This window comes from Mus pahari, chromosome 13, assembly GCF_900095145.1.
Source record: "Mus pahari chromosome 13, PAHARI_EIJ_v1.1, whole genome shotgun sequence".
Lineage (NCBI taxonomy): Eukaryota > Metazoa > Chordata > Mammalia > Rodentia > Muridae > Mus > Mus pahari.
In genome coordinates, this window is record NC_034602.1 from 86,830,948 (window position 1) to 86,843,447 (window position 12,500).

The 12,500-nt window shown below is 41.0% G+C and overlaps 1 protein-coding gene and 1 pseudogene across 2 annotated transcripts in view; both read left to right on the forward strand.

The window, feature by feature from the left end:
* Positions 1 to 12,500, forward strand: part of Cfap299 (cilia and flagella associated protein 299) — a 476,454-nt gene that overhangs the window by 58,375 nt on the left and 405,579 nt on the right. The gene's annotated exons all lie outside the window — the stretch shown is intronic.
* Positions 2,346 to 2,994, forward strand: LOC110330670 (annotated as a pseudogene).

The following is a 12,500-nucleotide window of genomic DNA, read 5'->3' on the forward strand; positions in this document are numbered from 1 at the left end:
GGACATGTAGCTCTAGCTGTATATGTAGATGAGAATGGCCTAGTTGGTCATCAATGGGAAGAGAGGGCCTAGGTCCTGTGAATGTTCTATGCCTCAGTATAGGGGAATGCCAGGACTGGGAATGGGAGTAGGTGGGTTGGGGAGCAGGGGGTAGGTGCGGGAATTAGGGGATTTTCAGAGGGGAATCTAGAAAAGGGAACAACATTTGAAATGTAAATAAAGAAAATATCTAATAAAAGAAAAAATGTAAATGATCTGAGATTAGACTCTACTTGCATATTGGTAGGTTAGTCTGCCTTAACATAATAGATACTGACAGGAGACGGCAGAAGCCAGAGTACCCACATCTTTGGCATCTGATCCTTAGTTCAGTTCTCAGAAAGGAACATAGTGAAGATGAAGTAATGTCTGTGAAGTTGGTGGAGTGCAACTTGGGAGAGAAGGTATAAGACACAGACCCTCATACTTGTATTTTATGTGTGTATGTATGTGTGTGCACTTGGGCATAAGTACATATGTGTATACTTGTGTTTAGCTGTGTGTGCCTGTGTGAGTGTGAGTGTGTATGTGTATGCGTGTGTGTATACTTGGGTATAAGTACATGTGTGTATACTTGTGATTAGCTGTGTGTGCCTGTGTGAGTGTATGTGTATATATCTGTACACTTGTGCATAAGTAGATGTGTGTATATACTTGTGTTTAGGTATGTGTGCCTGTGTGAGTGTGTGTGTGTGTGTGTGTGTGTGTGTGTGTGTGTGTATAGGACAGAGGTCAGTATTAAGTGTCTTGCTTGTTTGCTCTCTACCTTACTTTTTGAGGCAAAGTTTCTCACTGAAGCTGAGTTCCCAGATTTCACTGGACTGTTCACATTGAGATGGGTGACACTGAGCAGCAGCACCGTGCTCCTGTTTACATGGTTCATGTTCAACTTCCACAGGTCATTCCTCCACTAACAGCTTGCCTCCTTTCCTGCGTGTGTGTGTGTGTGTGTGTGTGTGTGTGTGTGTGTAAAGAATTCTCAACTTCTTTACTTACCTTTTTTTTTTTTAAAGACAACTTATTAATTACTCCATTTCTTTCTTCACCAAATTGGAAAATTCGTTTACCTAGAAATAACCCCCATCTGGCATAGGTTTTGTTTATTATTTATTATTTTGTTTATTCTTTATTTCTCTCACTCTCTTCTGTTTCACTTCTTGTTTGCCTTTTTCTTTTCTTTTTTTTTTATCAAATCAAACAACAAGGAGATTTAATTTTAATAACTCCTCTTTTTTAGAAATAACTATTCTCCCTTTATCTGTCTGACTGACATTTATAATCCTATAGTCCACTTCCAACAGAGTTCAGGGAATTTTAATTCTTTTTCCACTGGATATCTAAAAAGACTGGCAGGTACATTACTTCATCTCTCATTAAACTGTGGCTTGTCAGCTTATTCACTGGAATATTTTTGTAGTGTTTCTCATTACATATTTAAAGTATAGTAATAACATTTTCAACGTTTCCTTTGTGCTTTCTTTTTGTTGTTTTAAGTGGAATGCTTTTTCTAATTTATCAACAGTGTCTTCATTTACTACTATTCATTTTATACGACCTCACTCTATAAAATTAATCACCATGTTCTATTAATTTACCTACTGATACTTTTCTTTTAAGTAGCTTCACCCTCTTCTTAACTAGGGTTTTGCCCTTTTATGCTGGTTGCTGATGGCATTTCTAACCATTCTTACTTACATCTTTGGTACCCCTCTCTCGCCCTTCTTGTCCCTTTTTTCATTTTCTTATTCAGTTTTCTGTATTCTTGCAAGCTTAATTTTTATTTTTGAATACAAATCATACGAAGACCATCTCCTAATTCACTCCCACTGTTGGCTTCTGGTGCTGCACTCTCACTCCGTGGCCTGCCATCCAAGGTAGTTGGTAGTACTTCTACACCTCTGCAGCCTGACCTGTTCCTGCACATCCCACACAGTTTGTGTGCTGGTCCTTAGACTCTGAAGAATGTGTGCTGTGTACCCACCACATTCCTCCTAGAGTTGTCTATAAAAGCCTGTTAGGGTCCCAGAATCACTGAAGGCAAATCCCAGACTCAAAAAAGTATGCAAAAGCAAAGAGCATTTAATCTGCTGAAGAAAGCAGCATGCAGGGTCAGCCATTCATCAAAATGGTGACGAGCGACGTCTTGGTTACTTCCCCAAATGGAATCATGATTTAAGATGAACTGAGCAAGACTTTCAGTTACTGACTCTGAGTTGTGAGTGTTAACATAGCCCACATTTTTAAGTCAATAATCTTGTTTTTGACCCTGGACTTTAAGAACATGCCTGAGGCGCGTTGTGCCCTGCGCTGCCCAGACTAGCGAACAATACAGTCAGGATGGCTAAAGGTGACCCCAAGAAACCAAAGGGCAAGATGTCTGCTTATGCCTTCTTCGTGCAGACATACAGGGAAGAACATAAGAAGAAAAACCCAGAGGTTCCCGTCAATTTTGCAGAGTTTCCAAGAAGTGCTCTGAGAGGTGGAAGACCATGTCTAGCAAAGAGAAATCAAAGTTTGATGAAATGGCAAAGGCAAATAAAGTACGCTATGATCGGGAGATGCAAGATTATGGACCAGCTAAGGGAGGCAAGAAGAAGAAGGACCCAAATGCCCCCAAAAGACCTCCGTCTGGATTTTTCTTATTTTGCTCTGAATTCTGCCCCAAGATCAAATCCACAAACCCCGGTATCACCATTGGAGATGTGGCAAAAAAGCTGGGTGAGATGTGGAATAACTTCAGTGACAGTGAAAAGCAGCCTTATATTACCAAGGCAGCAAAGCTGAAGGAGAAGTATGAGAAGGATGCTGCTGACTATAAGTCTAAAGGGAAGTTTGATGGCGCCAAGGGTCCTGCTAAAGTTGCCCAGAAAAAGGTGGAAGAAGAGGAAGAGGAGGAGGAAGAGGAAGAAGAGGAAGAGGAAGAGGAGGAGGAGGGAGGAGGAGGAAGAGGAATAAAAACTCTGTCTCCTTGTGAATACCTTATAGTAGGAGAGCGCTGTGATTGACACATCTCTTATTTGAGTAGTGTCTATTGCCCTTGTTAGGTTTAATTACAAAATTTGATCACAATCATATTGTAGTTTCTCAAAGTGTCAGTGGTTTACATGAAGTGGCCATGGGTGTCCGGAGCACCCTGAAACTGTATCAAAGTTGTACATAGCTCCAAACATTTTTTAAATTGAAAAGGCACTCTCACGTCCTCCTCACTCAGTGCACTTTGGTGTGACAAGGCAATTGAAGATGTTTCTGGCATTTTGTTCTCAACTCGTAAGGTCGTGTTAACTATATGGTTATTGGCTAGCAATCCTGAGTTGTCAACTGTACATATCTATAGTTTGTAAAGAGAACACAACAACCAAGACAGATCCTTGATGCTCCTTGTTTGGCGTGGAGGCTGGGAGGGGAAGATGCCCTTTGGAGGGCCGTAGCTCAGGGCATGCACTGTGAGGCTGGACCTGTTGATACTGCGGTGGGCATCCATTTAGCTTCAGGTTGTCTTGTTTTTGTATATAGTGGCACAGCATTCTGCTGACATTCTTGGTTGTGGAAAGGGGGAGGGGTCAGCTGGCATGAGAAGTGTGTGGAGTTTTTTCTTTAGTTAAGAGCAGTAGGTTTTAAACTTTTTAAAGAGACTGTAGAACTCATCGTTGTCAGCAAAGCAAAGAACTACTGCATCAATGGAAGTTCAAGAGCCCTCTGGGCCTAAATGCAATTTGCAACATTCTGTTATTTTTTGTATGTTTAGAATGCTGAAATGTTTTTGAAGTTAAATAAACAGTATTACATTTGAAAAAAAAAAAAAAAAAAAAAGAACATGCCTGAATCTGAATAGCGTGAGCAGTGCCACACGTTCCTAACTAGCAATGAGGTTGAGCAACCTAGAATGGCAGTAGAGCCGTATGAGACAATTTCAAGATTATTCATATTTAAATAACATCTGATGAGAGTTTACAGAATTTGCTTTGATGTTTCAAAGTCTGGCAGCCAGCAAGGAAAGGTCTTGTATACGAACACATGAAGGCACAGCTTTAATACCTCATTAAAGAAACATTGTTTTAAATCCTATCTTAGATAATTCTGATTTTTAGGGCAGGAATTGCATTAAAATATTATCCTGTATCCTTGGTTTGGCTCACATGATGTGTTCTTGCCCAGAATGGCTCTAACCCCGAGTTACAGGTTTTAAGCTAACTTTTTGTTACAGATGTCACAGATGTTTTTAAAACCATACCCAGTAACTTATAAACCAATAATCTAAAGCCAAGACATAGAGCATAGAAAACTTATACATTGAAGACTGGTCAGAAATAAACATGCAGTGGGCACATACATGTTTTTTTTTTTTTTTTTTTTTTGCAATTAAAAAAACAGACAGACGAAACTTCCCTTACTTCTTTTCGCTGTAATTTCAAGGGAGGAGCAACTTGCTACTGTTGAGCCCAATTCTCAGGCACAGAGGCTTTGTAGCAGGATGAGCCAAGCTGCTGCTGCCCCTTTAAGAACAGACCAAACAGCCCTCTGCTTGCTGCCAGCTTGATGGAGGGAGTAGGCAGGGCTCCAAGGGTAGCATGGGGTTATCAGTTTTGCTGTCCCAATTCAGCTGCTTAAAACAACAACAACAACAACAACAAACAAACAAACAAACCAAAAACAAACCAAAAACAAAACTCTTGAAATGACTTAAAAATAAGTCAAGGGGTGAAGAACCAGCAGATGACGCTGTAACCATTTTCCCCTGGACCCAGATGTCCCATGAAAGGGACTCAGAAAGGATAAACACTTGAAACTGATGAAATATTAAGGAATCAGCAGATATGTTTTGGTTTCAGATATATGATAGCATATGTTAGGTTGCAATAAAAATATATATGTACATCTCTCTATGTACACCCCCCCCCCACACACACACAAAGATTTACTTCAAATCTTCTTAAAGCCTGGAGTTCAGAAACGTTCTTTTTAGCATTATGAGGTGTTTTCATGAGTCAGTGTTTGCCCATCAAGGTGTATGGCTTGTTCCTCATTGAAAAGTTTGGAAACGTGGTGGCCAGAACATCAGGCAGGCTGTTACATGGTTTTCTAAGAGCCCAGATCAGAACATTTCACACTGCAATACATTGATTGTCCAAGGTACAATATGAATAGTTTATGAAATAAATAATTGATGAGTGGCCTCTGAGGGAGCCTAGTAGAGAGACAGACAGAGAGACAGACAGACAAAGATGAAGACAGAGTCTGATTTCATGCTTTGTATATTTTCATAGTGCTATTGACTTTCAAAATATGGGACTTGAATGATATCTTTTCAGCTTCCAAGAAGCTGATTACAGTGTTTGCTATGTATTGATAGAGCAGGGGAGTCCGAGAGAAACCTGCTCACCAGTGCTTCCTCTCCTTATTCTTCTCACCATCGCTGCGATGAGGAAGGCAATGTCTGGATACATTTGAGGATTAGCTTTAGTAATTTCTAATATGTAGAGGCTTGACATTAGCATCACCACAAGACTGTTGTTCACAGTTAACGGTCCAGTGCGATGGCTCTGGGTAACAACACATGTTGCTAAGTCTAAGACCTGAGCCCTGTCCTCAAGGCTAACAGTGTAATGACAGAAGTGAATCTTACAAGTCATTCTTTGACTTCCATATGTGTACTGTGGCATACTGTATTGCCCACAGGGAATGAATGAATGAGTGAATGAATGAATGGACAAATGCAACTAAAACTTGCATAAGAAATGTTTATAGTTATAGGAAAAGCTTTAAGAAATTTAATTTTTAAGAATTATTACACTTTAGCCAAAAAAAAAGTACAGAATACCCAAGATACAGTACACAGCTGTAGGTCAACAAGCTGAAGTGCCAAAGTGAGGGTGCCTCAGTCTAACTTGGGAGAGAGAAAAAGCTATCACAAGTGGGGAAGGAGGGACGGGCCTGGGAGGGAAAGTGGACAGGATAGAAGTCAGTGGGAGTGGGGTGGGGCGCAGAGGGGAAACTGATCTGGTATTGAGGGAAAAGGACTGAAGTCTTGAGGGCCAGCAGAAAGAATGGAAACAGGCAGCCTCGGGAAATAGGAGATGGGGGGGACTCTCCAAACGCACCAGAGATCTGGGAAGTGAGAGACTCTCAGGGCTCAAAGGGAGGGACCTTAGATGAAATGGCAGACAGTAGGGAAAGGGAACTTATAGAGTCTACCTCCAGCAGGAAGATAGGATATCAAGTGAGGGATGGGGTTGCCATCCCACAGTCACAACCGTGACCCATAGTTGTTCCTGTCTGAAAGAATTATAGGGATGGAAATGGAGAGGATCCTGAGGAAAAGAAGGTCCAGTGTTAGGCCCAAAGTGGGTTCTAGCTCAAGGGGAGGTCCCAAGGCCTGCCACCATTACTGAGGCTATGGAGCTCTCACAAAAAGGGACCTAGCATGACTGTCCTCTGAAAGACCCAACAAGCAGCTGAAAGAGTCAGATGCAGATATTTGCACCCAACCAATGGACAGAAGCAGCTGACCCCTGTTGAATTAGGGAAGGCTGAAAGAAGCTGAGGAAAAGGGTGATCCTGTAGGAGGACCAGCAGTCTCAATTAATCTGAACCCCTGAGATCTCTCAGACACTTGACCACCAAACAGGCAACATACACCAGCTGATATGATGCCCCAACACACATACAGTAGAGGACTGCTGGGTCTGTGTTCATTCAGAGATGATGCACCTAACCCTCAAGAGACTGGAGGCTCCAGGGAGTTTTGAGGTCAGGTGGGGTCGGGTGGGGGGTGGGTTAGTGTATTTTGACACAAGTCAGCATATAATAGGGGTCTATTGGTACAATCAAGCACCAATGCATTAAATATTTATTCTTTCTACGGTGGAAAATGATTTTTACAGTACTTAGTACTGAGAAACCCAGTACTGATAATCCTATCTGATACACAGTTTAGATGATATCATCTACTGAAAACATTTTTGCTGAAATTAAAGTTTTGATTTAAGGTTTGCTTTTAATCATTTAACAACATAGATTATTTTTCCACATTTTAAAGATTTAAATTTTTAGTTTTAGATTTAAATTTTTAGTTTTAGTCACATGTATGGATATGTGTATGGGTATGTGTGTGCCTGTAGGTGCCCAAGTGAGTTTTTGTGCACCTGGAGGGATATGGAGCTGGCCCTGACATTAGTTGTGGGCTGTCTGGTATGGGTATGAGGAACCATATTAGGGTCCTTCCTGCACAGGAGCACTACTCGCTCAACCACTGCAACCACTCAGCTTCTTCGGCCTCCTAGTAATGCTCTACACAATTGAAGTTGAAAGAATAGAAGGCTCCGGCTTACTAAATACCTTCCTCCCTTTTCTTCATTCCTCTACAAAACCTATACTACTGGAGCCTAATTAAGAACTGACTATACCTGCATGATGATGATCCAGAGAAAAAATAGATTTCAGTAGCTCTAAAATATGTGCCTCCACCTTGGAAAAGTTTGCCTGGAAACAACCTCTTCCTCCTCCTCCTCCTCCTCCTCCTCCTCCNTTTTCTTTCTAGATCCTGCAGAATACACATAGATGTGTGCCTATGTTACCTGCTATCTTCTGTCTTCTGGTAGGGAGGTGCACAGTTCCAGCTCATTAGACTGGAAAGCATAAGACAGTGACAGAACCAAACAGTGATTTCCAGAGGCCCTTAGCACATTTTAAATGAACACTATCCTGGTAGTTAATGCCTTTTAGGTCCTGACACAATGAAACCTGTCCTCCTCTGCCGAAAGCATAGCCTTAAAATGATGGTGCACACACTATGATGTGTGTTACAACCTGGGCTCTACACTCTCACTAAAGGAACATAGAAACTTTGCCTAGCTCTGTGGAGATCCTTCAGTCAATTACATCATCCTGTCGGGACCACCAGAACTTTAGCTATCCATTTTACTCCATACTTGCCTTACTTCATACCCACCCACAGAATAAATTATAGGACATGTGGATCCAAATTAGCTTTTCCTGGCTACTACCATTTCTGGGAAAGAGATGAGGATGGAATTCCTTTTAGAATTTCTTCTGAGAAATTTATTGGTCTCTTAGGTTTGTAAGAGCCGTGGGTATTCTATATGGAACTAGCTAAGTTATGATAACATGCTGCTATTAGGGTAAATTCTATTGTAAAATATATCTGATGGTTGGTTTGTTTTATATGGCAGAAATTTAATGCCTTTTGGAGCTAAAGCCACTATTGTTAATATCCTTTAACACTGAAAAGGCTGTCAGACCAAGCTGAATGAGAACAATGTGGTACAACAATAAGTTTGAAAAATAACGTAATTAAATTATTATATTTTACTTGATTACTTGTTAAGAAGTAGAAATTGTGGGGGTAGATTATGAGATTTGTTTGAAGGGATGTAACACATTTCGCCAAATGAAAACATCTGTTCATGTTGGTGTTTTCCATTAGTCATCTTCAGAGATGTTAATTCAACTTAAAACAATTCACACTCTTCTGTTGATGATTAATTTCAAAATGATGTTTGCATTATTAGCTGAAGTCAGAGACACCATGAGGAATTGGAGTGAAAACAGATGGCCCGATGATGCATGTGGTACTTTGAATGTTTACATTAAAGCACTGCCTGGCATTTGCATCTAGACTGGGAGAAGATTAAATGCTAAAATGGGCACAGGTTATTAGCGTGCCCGACTTGGAGAGTCCATGTAGGACATCTCAAGGGCACTGTGAACCTACCAAGTTCAAGGTGATGGATCAGAGACCTCCTTTGCTACTCTTCTATGACACTACAGGGTGGGTAGTAAGTGCCCACCTTCTTTCCATTATTCATATTTACAGAACAGTTTCAAATAACAAAACTATTAGAAGATATCATGACTTGCATATGGATATTGCATATCATAAACACTCTAGGTCCAAGAGTCTTCAGAACTTTCTCTCTGTGTTCAGGCAAACGTATCTAAGTATATTTGGGAATGCCTGACCTAAGACATACCTCCTCACTCCTCATTGCTCTGCTTCATTTCTCCTCAAGCTTTAGAGTGAGCGTCCCTTTTTCTAAGTCTTAATCCATTCAGACAGCAGTAAGTTCCAGTTAACTCAACTTTTAACATGTTTTCCTTAAACAATAGGCAGTATTTTCATCCACCATACCTCAGATTTAGTTTGGTTGGAGATGGCACACAAAACACATCGTGTTGTGTCCTTCACTATTTAGACTCCTCAGTGAACAGGACAAAAAATATAAACAATGATTTAAATAACAGGCAGTAGCTGTTGGTGCTTGGCAGTTTCCCAAAGCTTATTGCTACATAGAATGCAGTTTGGAAAGGGATGTTGAAAGAGGCAGGCTAGAAGGCTCCAGGATCTGGGTGTGGGTTGATCTGTTTTCTGAATCCCAGAGAGGCTCAAGACCCAGAGATGCCAGGTGTGATGAAAACCAGAAGTGAAAAGAAGGTTGGAAAGAAGAGGAATTGGAGGTTTCCAGATGGAAGGCAAAGAAACGCAAAAAAGGATATCAGGCAGGGGCAGCAACACACTGACAAAACATCGCCACGTTCAGGTCTTCAAAACAGAGGGTTCATCTTGAATATGGGGAACAGCTGCTATTGGAGTTGATGTCTAGAGCAAATACTTCATGTTTTTGAATTGAATAATACAAAATAAAGAACAGATCACCACCCAAATATCCCACTAACTCCCAAGCACATATATTTTATGGTTTTATTCACACGTGTAAAAAGTGTCTAGAATTTAAGTGAGGAAGCCTAAAATGTAAGAAAGAAAAACGAAGGCACACATGTAAGAATTGCTAGTAAGTGCACACACAGAAACAAGTGGAAGAAATGTACACTGAATTTTCAATTATCTTTCTCCTACATTTTTGCATTCTACTCATGCATGCACGTGGAGGTCAGAGATCAACGTCGGATTTTGCTCTTCAAGATGGCCATCTATTATTTATTTTTATTGGTGTTGTTGTTTTGAGACAGGTTTTCTCAAATTTACTTCCCACGCTTACATGTGTACCTTTCCACATCCAACTTCTCATGTGGTTTCTGGGAGTTGACTCTACACCCCGATGCTTGCAGAACTATGGATGGTGCTACCTCCTTGTCCCTCTATTTAATGTTCTTTTTAAAAGTTATTGTTTACTTTCTTTTGAAAAATAATCTATACTATTTCTTCTTCCCTTTCCTTCCCCCAGACTTCCATGTACCCCAGCTTGCCCTCTTTCAAGTTCCTGGCCTCTATTTTTTATTTTTTGATTAGTATTCTCAAAAGCAAGAATACAGTCTCATGTAAAAGCAAGCTTGGAAAAGCCAGGGATGCAGTTTAGTGATAGAATATCTGTCTAGCATGTAGAATGTTCTGGTTTCAATCTCTAACACTGCCCAAAACAAACAAAAACAACACTATAAAAAAAACCCAAGAATGCATAATCACAAATATACAATAAAATGTATTGGAAACTGAACCATAAAAGTTGAGGGTAGATCTTAAGAGACCATGAAAAAGAAATCGGTGCTGATGAATGATCTATTTATTCTTGCAGCACGTGGCTTAAGGCTTTAAGCATCTTCTTTGATGCTTTCCTTCCTGCTATTGGCATGCATTTTTCTACATGTAAATTTGCTACTCACGGGTATATAATATCAGCAACTTACAATCAGGGAATTATATGTTATCCATTTATTATCTGTTACTGTCTAATACATAAAATACAGGATGCTACACTCCACAGACCCAAGGAGGCTATAAGGCAGGAGGACACAAGCCAGGATGTTTGAGCCTCACTTGGAAAGGGGAATGGAATAGTCGTGGAAGGCAGCTGGAGGGAGTGAACTGGGTGGGAGAGAGGATCAGGGGGGAGTGGAAAGTTAGGGGTCAGATGTGGGGGAGGACGGGGTATGGCCAGATGACCATGAGAATGAATGGAAATCTGTACACGACATGGCGGGGGGAGGTTAGGGGACATCCCCGGGGAAGAGACAGAGACCTGGGATTGTGTTACTCAAGAATCAATGGGTGTGCCCTTATCTGTGATACAAAGCATTGGGAATGTGGAGACTGGAGAGGCTGCCTTCTGAGGCCAGGTAGAAACCCTGGTGGAGCGATGGGGACACCAACCCACCTACAAAACTTTCGACCCAAAATGTATGGTGTCTGCAAGAAATACAGGTATTAGGGGTGAAGTGGAGTCCGAGAGAACCACCAGCCAATAACAGGCCCATCTTGTACCCAACTTGTACCAACTAGATATCCATCACTGCCCCAAATCTGAGAACATAGAAATATTAAAACAAACAAAAATTACTGTCCACAGAGCTTATGCTTTAAGTCAAGAGTGTAGAAAATAAATAAATTATAATGTATATAATACGAAAGGTTGTGATTTGTTTTTTGGAGACAGTTAAACCCATCAAAGAGATAGATCGGTGTGAAGGATAGTGTCGTAGGATTTTCCCTGTCCAATTACATTAGGGCAGCAGGAGGCCTGTGATTGGACAGGGAAAAAGGAGGCGGAGCAAAGAGTTGCAGGGACAGAGAGTGTCTCAGGGAGAAGAAGAAGGCCAAGATGGAGGCAGACGTGAACCAGCGTGGCTTTAGCCAACCACAGCTAGTTATATCATAAGATTAGAATAATTGGGATAAGGTTTTTATCATTATCAATTTTTTCTGAAATTATTGTATTGGCATCTTGTAAATTGAGAATTTATTGATACATAAATCTGATTGGTTAATTATAAACTTTAAGAGTTTTGATTCTACTGGGTAAATGGGTGTTGTAATGGCTGACTGTGGGGTGGGTGATCATTTCGTGGGACTGGTGGCAGCAATCCGCCTGGAGACTTGGGAGCTCTGGCCCAGAGAGATCACTTGGCTGGAGCCATGTGGTTCACCGGTTGCCTGCAGGTCCATCTTTTTAATATTTTCCATTACAGATGGTGAACCAATGCTTTGAAGAAGTATCCACTAGAAATGTAAGATTATTAGCTTGAAAGTTAGAGTTTTATTTTTCTTTAAAGTGAGTAACCGGGTAGTGCTAAAAAGAGCCACGTGGACTCAAATGCGGGAACTTTGAAACAAACTGCTAGCAGCCCTGAGGTCTCCTGCAGAACTCACATGATATGCACTCACCGATAAGTGGATATTAGCCCTGAAACCTAGAATACCCAAGATACAGTTTGTAAAACACAGGAAACTCAAGAAGAAGGAAGACCAAAATGTGGACACTTCGCCCCTTCTTAGAACTGGAAACAAAACTCCCATGGAAGGGGTTACAGAGACAAAGTTTGGAGCTGAGACGTAGGATGGACCATTCAAAAACTGCCCCACCCAGGGGTCCATCCCATAATCAGCCACCAAACGCAGACACTATTGCATACACCAGCAAGATTTTGCTGAAAGGACCCTGATATAGCTCTCTTGTGAGGCTATGCCAGTGCCTGGCAAACAGAAGTGG